The sequence below is a fragment of the Hyla sarda genome, chromosome 4 (genome assembly GCF_029499605.1).
Source record: "Hyla sarda isolate aHylSar1 chromosome 4, aHylSar1.hap1, whole genome shotgun sequence".
Taxonomy (NCBI): Eukaryota; Metazoa; Chordata; class Amphibia; order Anura; family Hylidae; genus Hyla; species Hyla sarda.
This window is the reverse complement of record NC_079192.1, coordinates 393,046,214-393,060,170: the sequence shown is the minus strand read 5'-3', so window position 1 is coordinate 393,060,170 and position 13,957 is coordinate 393,046,214. Positions and strand designations below refer to the sequence as shown.

Below are 13,957 nucleotides of genomic sequence, written 5' to 3'. Positions count from 1 at the left end.
AATTGAAATGAGGATTGGATATGAGGACAGGATATGGGAATGGGATATGAGGTCGGGATATAGGGATGGGATATGGGGACGGGATGTGGGGACGGGATATGAGGAAGGGATATGAGGAAGGGATATGAGGAAGGGATATGAGGACAGGATATTGGGACGGGATATGGGGACGGGACATGGAGAACGGGATATGGGGACGGGATATGGGGACAGGATATGAGGAAGGGATATGAGGAAGGGATATGAGGACAGGATATGGGCACGGGATATGGTGACGGGACATGGGGACGGGATATGGGGACAGAATACGGGGACGGAATACGGGGACGGAATATGAGGTTGAATAGGGGGAGGGAATATGAAGACGTCATATTAGGTTGGGATATGAGAACAGGATATGGGGACGGGATATGAGGACGTGATATGGGGATGGGATATGGGGACAGGATATGGGGATGGGATATAAGGACGGAATATGAGGTCGGGATATGAGTTTGGGATATAAGGATGGGATATGAGGATGGGATATAAGGTCAAGATATGAGGTCGGGATATAAGGAGGGGATTTGGGGTCGGGATATGAGGAGGAGATATGAGGTTAGGATTTGAGGATGGGATATGAGGACAAACGTTTTCTCCTTTGTTATTTTCCTCCCCCACAAGGATTAGGTAGGAAAAACCAGCCAGCGCCAGGTACTCAGCTAGTCTATATATATATATATATATATATATATATATATATATATATACATACACCAGAACTTTTCCTTATACAATGTTATAGTAGTTTGGAGTATTAGCCGTATCAGTCTAATGAGGCAGATGCAAGATCATAGAATGTTGCAGAATCAGGTAAAACAAGATATATTGTAACTATATAATATTATATAAACCAGCACTTCTTCTAAAACATTATACAAACTGGTACTTCTCATTTTTAAGTCTACACGCACTTCTGCTTAAAAGAACTATTTTACTGACATTAAAGGGGTACTACGGTGGAAAATTATTATTTTTAAATCAACTGGTGCCAAAAAGTTATACATAGTTGTTGATTACTTCTATGTAAAAATCTTAATCCTTCCAGTACTTATCAGCTGCCGAGAAGTTGTATAGTTTTTTCCAGTCTGACCACAGTGCTCTCTGCTGACACCCCATACAAATCCCCATAGCAAACCCCTCTTGCTCTGGACAGTACCTGACGCTGACAGAGGTGGCAGTAGAGAGCACTGTGGTCAGACAGAAAAGGACTACACAACTTCCTGTGTAGTATGCAACAGCGGATAATTACTGGAAGGATGAAGATTTTTTTATAGAAATAATTTAAAAATCTGTTTAACTTTCTGGCACCAGTTGATAAGAAAAAAATTGTCTTCCACCACAGTACCCCTTTAAGAATCATCTGCGGAGCATAGCACCTATACTATTTATTTTACAGCATATAAATCACTGACTTTGCATGATTCAGGTGCACAGCACCCAAAAGCGATATACTATTTCTTCACAAGAGCAAGTTGCTGCTTAAAAACTGAGGTACATAGCACCTAAAAGCTATATTTTATTTCACTACAGGAACTGTTATGCATGGATCAATTTAGTTAAAGGGTACCTATCATCAAAAAAACTTTATATATATAATAGATTAATGTATGCAGAATAACTTTCCAATAGCAATAGAAATATGCTTCTTTCTATTTAATTTTCTACTTTGAAAAAATGACCACTAGGGGTCTCCCTACCAGTCCTGGTTGCAAGCCACCAGACGGCTACACAATATACAAAGATAATGCCCTCTGGTGGCAATAATAGGCATGTAAAACATTGTTTTAAACTAGCATTGAAGCCGTTTTTTAGACGTTAGTAGGAGGTATTACTGTATATGTTTACTGTATTGTTGCTATTCATTAGAGATGAGCGAACTTACAGTAAATTCGATTCGTCACGAACTTCTCGGCTCGGCAGTTGAGGCTGAACTAATTTACGCAGGATAATTCATCAACTGCCGAGCCGAGAAGTTCGTGACGGATCGAATTTACTGTAAGTTCGCTCATCTCTACTACTCATCCTAAAAATGTTGGTTTTACTTTTCATTGTATGTTGTATGTCTATATCATTGTGATCTGTGTTATATTAATATTCCTGTTTCTTGCTGTTGTTATATACATGTGTGAGTAAAGAAAAAAAGATAAATCTAATATAATATCTAAAATGTTTAAAGAGCCGGGACATAGCTATAGGGGGTGCAGGGGGTCGCAGTTGCTTGGGCCCTGGTGACTGAAGGGCAAAAAAAGGAGCCCTGCCATATAAGAAGACACCAGCACTATAAATGGCACCTAGTAGATGGGGGGGGGGGGGGGGGGGCTCTGCTACACATTCTGCACTGGGGCCCTGGAGATTGTAATTTTGAATCTTGCATAATGCCTTTAAAGGGGTACTCCGGTAGAAAACCTTTTTTTTTTTTTTTTTTAAATCAACTGGTGCCAGAAAGTTAAGCATATTTGTAAATGACTTCTATGAAAAAATCTTTACCCTTCCAGTACTTATTAGCAGCTGTATGCTACAGAGAAAATTATTTTATTTTTGAATTTTTTTTTTGCCTTTTCCACAGTGCTCTCTGCTGACACCTGATGCCCGTATCAGGAACTGTCCAGAGCAGGAGAAAATCCCCATAGCAAACCTATGCTGCTCTGGACAGTTCCTGACACAGACAAAGGTGTCAGCAGAGAGCACTGTGGACAAGACAAAAAAGAAATTAAAAAAGAATAGAATTTCCTCTGTAGCATACAGCTGCTAATAAGTACTGAAAGGATTAAGATTTTAAAATAGAAGTAATTTACAAATCTGTTTAACTTTCTGGCACCAGTTCATTTAAAGAAAAAAAAAGTTTTCCACCGGGGTACCCCTTTAACCCCTTAACGACGCAGGACGTAAATGTTAGTCCTGGTGAGCTGGTACTTAACACACCAGGACGTACATTTACGTCCTATGCGTAACCGTGAGCATCGGAGCGATGCCCGGATCATGCGTGGCAGGTCCTGGCTGCTGATCGCAGCCAGGGACCCGCTGGTAATCCCGCGGATGTCCGCCAATAACCCCTCAGATGCCGTGATCAATACAGATCACGGCATCTGCAGCATCGCGGTCACTAAAATGGAAGATCGGATCGCCCGCAGCGCTGCCGCAGCGATCCGATCACCCAGCACGGCAGACGGAGGTCCCCTCACCTGGCTCCGCTGCCTTTAGGGAGTCTTCTGCTCTGATCTGCCTTCCCGCAGACCAGAGCAGAAGATGACGGATAACCCTGATCAGTGCTATGTCCTATACATAGCACTGAACAGGATTAGCAATCGAATGGTTGCTATAAATAGTCCCCTATGGGGACTATAAGAGTGTAAAAATAAAAGTAAAAAAAGAAAGTAAAAAAAATGTGAAAAACCCCCTCCCCCAATAAAAACGTAAATTGTCCCATTTTCCCTATTTCACCCCCAAAAAGTGTTAAAAAAATACTTTATATACATATTTGGTATCACCGCGTGCGTAAATATCTGAACTATTAAAATAAAATGTTAATGATACCGTATGGTGAACGGCGTGAGCGGGAAAAAAAATAGTCCAAAAGAGCTGCTTTTTTATAACATTTTATTCCCAAAATGTTTTATAAAAAATGGATTAAAAGTTTTATATAAGCAAATATGGTATCAATAAAATGTACAGATCACGTCGCAAAAAATTAGCCCTCATATCGCCGCTTATACAGAAAAGTGAAAAAGTTATAGGTCTATATAGGGGGATTTTAAACGTACTTATTTGGTTAAAAAGTTTGTGATTTTTTTTTAAGCGCAACAGTAATAGAAAAGTGTATTATCATGGGTATCATTTTAATCGTATTGACCCAAAGAATAAAGAACACACGTCGTTTTTACCGTAAATTGTACGGCGTGAAAATGAAACCTTCCAAAATAAGCAAAATTGCGGTTTTCTTTTTAATTTCCCCACACTAATAGTATTTTTTTGGTTGCGCCATACATTTTATGGTAAAGTGATTGATGGCATTACAACGGACAACTGGTCGTGCAAAAAACAAGCCCTCATACTAGTCCGTGGATGAAAATATAAAAGAGTTATGATTTTTTGAAGGCGAGGAGGAAAAAACGAAAACGTAAAAGTAAAATTGTCTGAGTCCTTAAGGCCCAAATGGGCTGAGTCCTTAAGGGGTTAAAGGAATTCTCCACCATCCATCCCTGCTTTTTAAAAAGGGCCTTTAACAATAAATGCTGCAGCACCCCCATAGGGTAAATTAAGTATTTCACATTTCCAATTGCAATGACAGGGGTGTCTGCATAACGAAGCATAGGACCGGTCCTCCAAAGTCAGAGAAGCTCTTAAAGGGAACCTGTCATCAGATTTTACCATGTATAATGCATAAGAACACATTATATATGATAAAATCTTCTTCCTTACCATGCCCCAGAGACGTTCCTGCCTGCAGGGATGGTGAAGATATGAAGTTTGAAAGGTGCCCCCGCCAGCTCACAAGAGGAGCCATCCCCTTCTTGTCACATCTGCTCCGGTTGTAATCCCGCCCCCTCTCTGTGATTGATAGCCTAGCTTGGCCCGCATTATTGCACTGCTCCGTCTGCTTAGGAAGCAGAGAGGTGACACGGGCTGCCAATCACGCTGAGGGGTAGTGATTACACCCAGAGCAGGTAGGACTAGAAGAGGATGGCTTTAAAGGGGTACTCCGGTGGAAAACTTTTTTTTTTTTTTTTTTAATCAACTGATGCCAGAAAGATAAACAGATTTGTAAATTATTTCTATTAAAAAATCTTATTCCTTCCAGTACTTATTAGTGGCTGTATACTACAGAGGAAATTCTTATCTTTTTGGATTTCTTTCCTATCACGACCACAGTGCTCTCTGCTGACACCTCTGTCCATGTCAGGAACTGTCCAGAGCAGGAGGAAATCCCCATAGCAAACATATGCTGCTCTGGACAGTTCCTAAAATGGACAGAGGTGTCAGCAGAGAGCACTGCGGTCGTGACAAAAGAAATCCCAAAAGAAAAGAATTTCCTCTGCAGTCACTAATAAGTATTGGAAGGATTAAGAATTTTTTATAGAAGTCATTTACAAACCTGTTTAACTTTATGGCACCAGTTGATATAAAAAAAAAATTCATTTAAAGTTTTCCCCTTTAAAGGAGATCTCCTGCGAAAATGTTCTTATCCTCTATCCAGGTCCACAGTTTGGGGACCACAGATTTCAAGGAGTACTCCGGCAAAAATTAACTTATCCCCTACCCACACAATTGGGAATAAGTAGTTGATCACGAGGGGGGTTGACCTGAGTACAGCGCTCGAGCATCATTGGCGCTCCCATAGAAATGAATGTAATAAAAGAGACGCGCTCCTCACTTAAAAAACCAGGGTCCCGATGATTCTTTTCTGTCTAAGTGCTCTCTGATGACACGCGTCTCGGGAAACGCCCAGTTTAGAAGAGGTTTGCTATGGGGATTTGCTTCTAAACTGGGCGTTTCCCGAGACAGGTGTCATCAGAGAGCACTTAGACAGAAAAGAACAACCTTAACTTCAGAAGCTCATAAGTACTGAAAGGATTAAGATTTTTTTAATAGAAGTAATTTACAAATCTGTTTAACTTTCTGGAGCCAGTAGATATATAAAAAAAAGTTTTTTCCTACATAACCCCTTTAAATATTTTTTTATTATTCTTTATAGATAAATTCAAGAAGAGGAAAGAATGTTAGGTAAGTAGACAAGAGAAAGATCCAGCCACACCTCCTAATATAATTTAAGGAAGATTTTCCCTGTCCCATCCATCCAGGTACTGGTTTGTAGAAACATAATTGTGTAAAGAGAAGTCTACATATGGCACCACAGTAAGCCAACCTGTGAAGATCCTCATCAGTAGTTTTAGTAATTTTGGACTGAGAATCTGTGAGCATTTACATCTGCGCTGCATCTGTCTTAGCCTTACACTTTTAAGTGCACGGAGCACCACCAAGTTTGCTGAAGTCAGTAAGATTTCTAAGAAGCAACATTTAAAGGGACAGTGACCAAATATCCATTCATCAGGACTCCACAGCTGAATCATCATAACTTTATTACATTGGATCTGAACAAGAAGTTCAATAAAGATTTAAAGGGCTACTCCGCCGAAAAACATCTTATCCCAGAAGTCTCGCCGTCGGGGACCCCCACGATCATCCATGCATGGAGCGACCTCCGCTCTGTGCCGGATGACTAGTGACTACAGCCGCCACACCCCCTCCATTCATGTCTATGGGTGGGGGCATGGCATGACGTCACATAGCTAACGTCACAAAGTGCCATGGGGGCATGGCACGTCAAGAAGCTCAAAGCTTCCATGTTCGGGATGCCACTGCTGCCAGCCTGGAGATCCCCAGCGGCGGGACCCCCGTAATCAGACATCTTATCCTCTATCCTTTTTTGGCGGAGTACCCCTTTAAGATAGTTTCTCAGGATCTTAGTGTCCTGAGTTCTTATTCCTGCACATTGCACTATGGTAACAACCTATTTGACAAATGTTAGTCACGTGATATATTAGCCGAAGGACTACTACTCCTAGCTGACCTGAGTAGCAGCTGTTTCCATGGCTCAGGGGTGCGTGAATATGAAGCTGATGGGGGGGGGGGAGGATGAGTAAGGCTCAGGGTGGTGTGAATATGAATTATGCTGGGGAATGGGGGGGGTTAATATCAGGCTGAGGAGTGTAAATAAGGTGGGGGGGGTGAATAATTTTCAAAAAACTTAAAGGGGTATTCCAGGAAAAAACTTTTTTTATATATATCAACTGGCTCCAGAAAGTTAAACAGATTTGTAAATGACTTCTATTAAAAAATCTTAATCTTTTCAGTATTTATGAGCTGTTGAACTTGAGTTGATCTTTTCTGTCTAAGTGCTCTCTGATGACACCTGTCTCGGGAACTGTCCAGAGTAGAAGCTGTCACGATGCCGGCTGGCAGGTAGTGGATCCTCTGTGCCAGAGAGGGATTGGCGTGGACCGTGCTAGAGGATCGGTTCTAAGTCACTACTGGTTTTCACCAGAGCCCGCCGCAAAGCGGGATGGTCTTGCTGCGGCGGTAGTGACCAGGTCGTATCCCCTAGCAACGGCTCAACCTCTCTGGCTGCTGAAGATAGGCGCGGTACAAGGGAGTAGACAGAAGCAAGGTCGGACGTAGCAGAAGGTCGGGGCAGGCAGCAAGGATCGTAGTCAGGGGCAACGGCAGAAGGTCTGGAATCACAGGCAAGGAACACACAAGGAACGCTTTCACTGGCACTAGGGCAACAAGATCCGGCGAGGGAGTGAAGGGGAAGTGAGGTGATATAGGGAAGTGCACAGGTGAAAACACTAATTGGAACCACTGCACCAATCAGCGGTGCAGTGGCCCTTTAAATCGCAAAGACCCGGCGCGCGCGCGCCCTAGGGAGCGGGGCCGCGCGCGCCGGGACAGAACTGACGGGGAGCGAGTAAGGTACGGGAGCCGGGGTGCGCATCGCGAGCGGGCGCTACCCGCATCGCGAATCGCATCCCGGCCGGAGGTGGTAACGCAGCGCCCCGGGTCCGTGGAACCGACCGGGGCGCTGCAGTGAGGGAAGTGTAGCGAGCGCTCCGGGGAGGAGCGGGGACCCGGAGCGCTCGGCGTAACAGTACCCCCCCCCTTGGGTCTCCCCCTCTTCTTGGGGCCTGAGAACCTGAGGATCAGACTTTTGTCCAGGATATTGTCCTCAGGTTCCCAGGACCTCTCTTCTGGACCACAACCCTCCCAATCCACTAAAAAAAAAGTTCTTCCCCTGACCTTTTTAGAGGCCAAAATCTCTTTGACAGAGAAGATGTCCGAGGAGCCGGAAACAGGAGTGGGAGGAACAGATTTAGGAGAAAAACGGTTGAGGATGAGAGGTTTAAGAAGAGAGACGTGAAAGGCATTAGGGATACGAAGAGAAGGAGGAAGAAGAAGTTTGTAAGAGACCGGATTAATTTGACACAAAACTTTAAAAGGACCAAGATAGCGTGGTCCCAACTTATAGCTCGGGACACGGAAACGGACATATTTAGCGGAGAGCCATACCTTGTCTCCAGGGGAAAAAATGGGAGGAGCTCTTCTTTTCTTATCTGCGAATCTCTTCATGCGAGAAGAAGCCTGTAAGAGAGAATTTTGGGTCTCTTTCCATATGGTGGAAAGATCACGAGAAATTTCATCCACAGCGGGCAGACCAGAGGGCAAGGGGGTAGGGAGGGGGGGAAGAGGGTGACGGCCGTACACCACGAAAAACGGAGATTTGGAGGAAGATTCAGAGATTCTGAAATTATACGAGAATTCGGCCCAAGGTAGAAGATCTGCCCAGTCATCCTGGCGGGAGGAAACAAAATGTCGTAAATAGTCACCCAAGATCTGGTTAATTCTCTCTACTTGTCCATTGGATTGAGGATGGTATGCAGAAGAAAAATTTAATTTAATCTTGAGTTGTTTACAGAGAGCCCTCCAGAATTTAGACACAAATTGGACGCCTCTATCCGAGACGATCTGTGTAGGCAACCCGTGAAGACGAAAAATGTGTACAAAAAATTGTTTAGCCAACTGAGGCGCAGAAGGAAGGCCAGGAAGAGGGATGAAATGTGCCATTTTGGAGAATCGATCAACGACCACCCAAATAACAGTGTTGCCATGGGATGGGGGTAAGTCAGTAATAAAATCCATACCAATCAGAGACCAAGGTTGTTCGGGGACAGGTAGAGGATGAAGAAAACCAGCGGGCTTCTGGCGAGGAGTCTTATCCCGGGCACAGATAGTGCAGGCTCGCACAAAGTCCACCACATCAGTCTCTAGAGTCGGCCACCAATAGAAGCGAGAGATGAGTTGCACAGATTTCTTGATGCCCGCATGACCTGCGAGATGGGAGGAGTGACCCCATTTGAGGATCCCAAGGCGTTGGCGTGGAGAAACAAAGGTCTTTCCTGGAGGAGTTTGCCTGATGGAGGCTGGAGAAGTGGAAATCAGGCAGTCAGGAGGAATGATGTGTTGAGGAGAGAGTTCAATTTCAGAGGCATCTGAGGAACGAGAGAGAGCATCGGCCCTAATGTTTTTATCAGCAGGCCGAAAGTGAATTTCAAAATTAAATCGGGCAAAGAACAGAGACCACCTGGCCTGACGAGGATTCAGCCGTTGGGCAGACTGGAGGTAGGAGAGGTTCTTGTGATCGGTGTAAATAATAACTGGAAATCTTGATCCCTCCAGCAGATGCCTCCATTCCTCAAGTGCTAATTTAATGGCTAGAAGCTCTCGATCCCCGATGGAGTAGTTCCTCTCCGCCGGAGAGAAGGTCCTGGAAAAAAAACCACAAGTAACAGCATGCCCGGAAGAGTTTTTTTGTAGAAGGACAGCTCCAGCTCCCACTGAGGAGGCATCAACCTCCAATAGGAAGGGTTTAGAAGGGTCAGGTCTGGAGAGCACGGGAGCCGAAGAAAAGGCAGACTTGAGTCGTTTAAAGGCGTCTTCCGCTTGAGGAGGCCAGGACTTGGGATCGGCATTTTTTTTTGTTAAAGCCACAATAGGAGCCACAATGGTAGAAAAATGTGGAATAAATTGCCTGTAATAATTGGCGAACCCCAAAAAACGTTGGATGGCACGGAGTCCGGAGGGGCGTGGCCAATCTAAGACGGCAGAGAGTTTATCTGGGTCCATTTGTAGTCCCTGGCCAGAGACCAAGTATCCTAGAAAAGGAAGAGATTGGCATTCAAACAGACATTTCTCTATTTTGGCATAGAGTTGATTATCACGAAGTCTCTGAAGAACCATACGGACATGCTGGCGGTGTTCTTCTAGATTGGCAGAAAAAATCAGGATATCGTCCAGATATACAACAACACAGGAGTATAGTAGATCACGAAAAATTTCATTAACAAAGTCTTGGAAGACGGCAGGGGCGTTGCATAGACCAAAGGGCATGACCAGATACTCAAAGTGTCCATCTCTGGTGTTAAATGCCGTTTTCCATTCATCCCCCTCTCTGATGCGGATGAGATTATAAGCACCTCTTAAGTCCAGTTTGGTAAAAATATGGGCACCTTGGAGACGATCAAAGAGTTCAGAGATGAGGGGTAGGGGGTAGCGGTTCTTAACCGTGATTTTATTAAGACCGCGGTAGTCAATGCAAGGACGTAGAGAGCCATCTTTTTTGGACACAAAGAAAAATCCGGCTCCGGCAGGAGAGGAGGATTTACGGATAAAGCCCTTTTTTAAATTTTCTTGGACGTATTCAGACATGGCAAGAGTCTCTGGGACGGACAGAGGATAGATTCTGCCCCGGGGTGGAGTAGTGCCCGGGAGGAGGTCAATGGGACAATCATAAGGCCTGTGAGGAGGTAGAGTCTCAGCTTGTTTTTTGCAAAAAACGTCCGCAAAGTCCATATAGGCCTTAGGGAGACCGGTTACATGAGGAAGCACAGGGACACGGCAAGGTTTACTGGGAACCGGTTTTAAGCAGTCCTTGGAACAAGAGGGCCCCCAACTCTTGATCTCCCCAGTGGACCAATCCAGGATTGGGGAATGGAGTTGAAGCCAGGGAAGTCCAAGAAGGATTTCAGAAGTGCAATTGGGGAGGACCAACAGTTCAATCCTCTCGTGATGAGATCCGATGCACATTAGAAGGGGCTCCGTGCGGAAACGTATAGTACAGTCCAATCTTTCATTGTTTACACAATTGATGTAGAGGGGTCTGGCGAGACTGGTCACCGGGATGTTGAACTTGTTGACGAGAGAGGCTAAGATGAAATTTCCTGCAGATCCAGAGTCCAAGAAGGCCACAGCAGAGAAGGAGAAGGCAGAGGCAGACATCCGCACAGGCACAGTAAGACGTGGAGAAGCAGAGTAGACATCAAGGACTGTCTCACCTTTGTGCGGAGTCAGCGGACGTCTTTCCAGGCGGGGAGGACGGATAGGACAATCCTTCAGGAAGTGTTCGGTACTAGCACAGTACAGGCAGAGACTCTCCATGCGGCGTCGTGTCCTCTCTTGGGGTGTCAGGCGAGACCGGTCGACCTGCATAGCCTCCACGGCGGGAGGCACAGGAACAGATTGCAGGGGACCAGAGGAGAGAGGAGCCGGGGAGAAGAAACGCCTCGTGCGAACAGAGTCCATATCCTGGCGGAGCTCCTGACGCCGTTCGGAAAAACGCATGTCAATGCGAGTGGCAAGATGGATGAGTTCATGTAGGTTAGCAGGGATTTCTCGTGCGGCCAGAACATCTTTAATGTTGCTGGATAGGCCTTTTTTAAAGGTCGCGCAGAGTGCCTCATTATTCCAGGATAATTCTGAAGCAAGGGTACGGAACTGTACGGCATACTCGCCAACGGAAGAATTACCCTGGACCAGGTTCAACAGGGCAGTCTCAGCAGAAGAGGCTCGGGCAGGTTCCTCAAAGACACTTCGAATTTCCGAGAAGAAGGAGTGTACAGAGGCAGTGACGGGGTCATTGCGGTCCCAGAGCGGTGTGGCCCAAGCCAGGGCTTTTCCAGACAGCAGGCTGACTACGAAAGCCACCTTAGACCTTTCAGTGGGGAACTGGTCCGACATCATCTCCAAGTGTAATGAACATTGGGAAAGAAAGCCACGGCAAAACTTAGAGTCCCCATCAAATTTATCCGGCAAGGATAGTCGTATTCCAGAAGCGGCCACTCGCTGCGGAGGAGGTACAGGAGCTGGCGGAGGAGATGATTGCTGGAGCTGTGGTAGTAACTGTTGTAGCATAACAGTCAGTTGAGACAGCTGTTGGCCTTGTTGCGCAATCTGTTGTGACTGCTGGGCGACCACCGTGGTGAGGTCAGCGACAACTGGCAGAGGAACTTCAGCGGGATCCATGGCCGGATCTACTGTCACGATGCCGGCTGGCAGGTAGTGGATCCTCTGTGCCAGAGAGGGATTGGCGTGGACCGTGCTAGAGGATCGGTTCTAAGTCACTACTGGTTTTCACCAGAGCCCGCCGCAAAGCGGGATGGTCTTGCTGCGGCGGTAGTGACCAGGTCGTATCCCCTAGCAACGGCTCAACCTCTCTGGCTGCTGAAGATAGGCGCGGTACAAGGGAGTAGACAGAAGCAAGGTCGGACGTAGCAGAAGGTCGGGGCAGGCAGCAAGGATCGTAGTCAGGGGCAACGGCAGAAGGTCTGGAATCACAGGCAAGGAACACACAAGGAACGCTTTCACTGGCACTAGGGCAACAAGATCCGGCGAGGGAGTGAAGGGGAAGTGAGGTGATATAGGGAAGTGCACAGGTGAAAACACTAATTGGAACCACTGCACCAATCAGCGGTGCAGTGGCCCTTTAAATCGCAAAGACCCGGCGCGCGCGCGCCCTAGGGAGCGGGGCCGCGCGCGCCGGGACAGAACTGACGGGGAGCGAGTAAGGTACGGGAGCCGGGGTGCGCATCGCGAGCGGGCGCTACCCGCATCGCGAATCGCATCCCGGCCGGAGGTGGTAACGCAGCGCCCCGGGTCCGTGGAACCGACCGGGGCGCTGCAGTGAGGGAAGTGTAGCGAGCGCTCCGGGGAGGAGCGGGGACCCGGAGCGCTCGGCGTAACAGAAGCAAATCCCCGTAGCAAACCTCTTCTACTCTGTGCAGTTCCCGAGACAAGCAGAGATGTCAGCAGAGAGCACTGTTGCCAGACAGAAAAGAACAACTCAACTTCAGCAGCTGATAATTATTGGGAGGATTAAGATTTTTTTAACAGACGTAATTTACAAATCTGTTTAACTTTCTGGAGCCAGTTGATATAAATAAAAAAAAAGGTTTTTCCTGGAATACCCCTTTAAAGGTGATACCAACCACTACTTTGTAACACAAATTACAGATGTGCATAGTTCACAGTTTCACCGACCTCAACCCATGTTCTTTTAGTTCCCAAATCAGTCAGTTCCCATGTATGTGGTATTACAGAGATCAGAGTCAAGAAGTCACAAGATTCTCGAGGTTTTCTTAAAGAACCAGGAAAGCAGTAAGTTCCAACTGAGACGCTTATGATTCATTTTCAAACCAGAAGCTTAGGGTAACTTCCTTATGAAACTCGAGCAGCGCCAAAAAGTATCCCAGAGAGCAGTAGACCAATCATCCCCCCTCCATGCGGAGGACATGAGAGAGAAGGGTGTCCTCCATACCAACCCGAACAGAACAGTTTTAGGGTGGTTTCACACCACGTTTTGTACTTACGGTTCCCGTATACGGCTGGGAGGAGGGGGGCGGGGCTTAATCACAGCGCCCACACTCAGCCATATAGGGGAACCGTATTTAATGCATGTCTATGAGCCGACCAGAGTGAACCGCAGCCTCCGGTCGGCTGCGTTATCGGCCGTATGCGGTTTCCCAACCGCAGGCAAAAACGCGGTCGACCACGTTTTTGCCTGCGGTCGGGAAACCGCATACAGCGAAAACGCAGCCGACCCGAGGCTGCGGTTCACTCTGGTCGGCTCATAGACATGCATTAAATACGGTTCCCCTATACGGCTGAGTGCGGGCGCCTAGATATTAAGCCCCGCCCCCCCCCCTCCTCCCAGCCGTATACGGGAACCGTAAGTACACCACCCTTACCCAGGTCTTTTTGATTTCCAAAAACAAGGAAGTATGCTAAATGATCTCATTGATGAAGGAATCCATAGGGCGCATGACTCCTACAGAGGATTTCTTCTGTAGAAAATCATCGAGAATTTGAGAACCTTACAAAAAGTTCATGTTGAATATAAGGGAAACCAAGGATATAGAGATTTTCACTTTAGCCAACATTGAAAGGAGTACTGTGGTGCATATTAACCTATCCTCTATCAAAAGGATAGGAGATGAGTGTCAATCACGGGGGGTCTGACCGATGGGATCCCCCCGCGATTTCCTGAACTGCGCCCTGCTCTCTGAATGTACAACGCCCCTACAAGCTG

At 46.4% G+C, this 13,957-nt stretch overlaps 1 protein-coding gene across 3 annotated transcripts in view; it reads left to right on the top strand.

Moving 5' to 3' along the window:
• The window catches only part of LOC130267410 (hepatitis A virus cellular receptor 1 homolog), a 55,042-nt gene that overhangs the window by 2,087 nt on the left and 38,998 nt on the right, over nt 1–13,957 (top strand). For 2 of the 3 annotated variants that reach the window (XM_056517186.1, XM_056517185.1), the window contains exon 2: nt 5,735–5,763. The gene's annotated coding sequence lies outside the window, so the exon portion shown is untranslated. Of the gene's footprint in view, nt 1–1,438; nt 1,534–5,734; nt 5,764–13,957 lie in introns of all 3 variants that reach the window. The other variant, XM_056517184.1, reaches the window with a different exon arrangement.